The sequence below is a fragment of the Etheostoma spectabile genome, chromosome 8, assembly GCF_008692095.1.
Source record: "Etheostoma spectabile isolate EspeVRDwgs_2016 chromosome 8, UIUC_Espe_1.0, whole genome shotgun sequence".
In the NCBI taxonomy this organism is placed as follows: Eukaryota; Metazoa; Chordata; class Actinopteri; order Perciformes; family Percidae; genus Etheostoma; species Etheostoma spectabile.
This window is the reverse complement of record NC_045740.1, coordinates 17734617-17735121: the sequence shown is the minus strand read 5'-3', so window position 1 is coordinate 17735121 and position 505 is coordinate 17734617. Positions and strand designations below refer to the sequence as shown.

General features: G+C 34.1%; 1 protein-coding gene and 1 long non-coding RNA gene across 2 annotated transcripts in view; one reads left to right on the top strand and one right to left on the bottom strand.

Moving 5' to 3' along the window:
* The window catches only part of LOC116693800 (chemokine-like protein TAFA-5), an 80030-nt gene that overhangs the window by 24817 nt on the left and 54708 nt on the right, over positions 1 to 505 (bottom strand). The window lies entirely within an intron of this gene.
* The window catches only part of LOC116693810 (uncharacterized), a 22918-nt gene that overhangs the window by 22099 nt on the left and 314 nt on the right, over positions 1 to 505 (top strand). The window lies entirely within an intron of this gene.

Here is a 505-nt window from a genome sequence, read left to right as displayed (position 1 = left end):
CCAATTTCGAACCACCAGTGGTACATTGAACACAAACGGGGAAATATCTTAATTTAGCCTATGCGAAGAAAAATAAACAGATAACAGTTCAAAATATATCAAAACTATAGTATAAGTATATTTTTTTATATATGATTATTTTATTTATATTGTTGCATGTCATTGCACATTTTAAAGTGGTGTATGGAAATCCTGGAACTTTTTTAGTGGATATACTGCGTATATCTGCACATCACGTAGACTACGGCACTGCGAGTTTAACGTACTAAACTAACGTCCGGTGTGTAAGATACAAAAAAAACATTTAAATCCAAACTAAGATGTTATCCTAAACAAGTAGTTTTAGTGCCTCAACCTAACGGGACCGTTGAGAAATGACACCAGAAGGTGACAGTGAGAATGCGTTGCCCTTTAATGTTACTTAATTAACGCTCATGTTGTCCTCAGGTCAAATTTGACCCATTTTCAGTTTTTTTAATCACAAAAAATGGGCCTTCGAAATAAG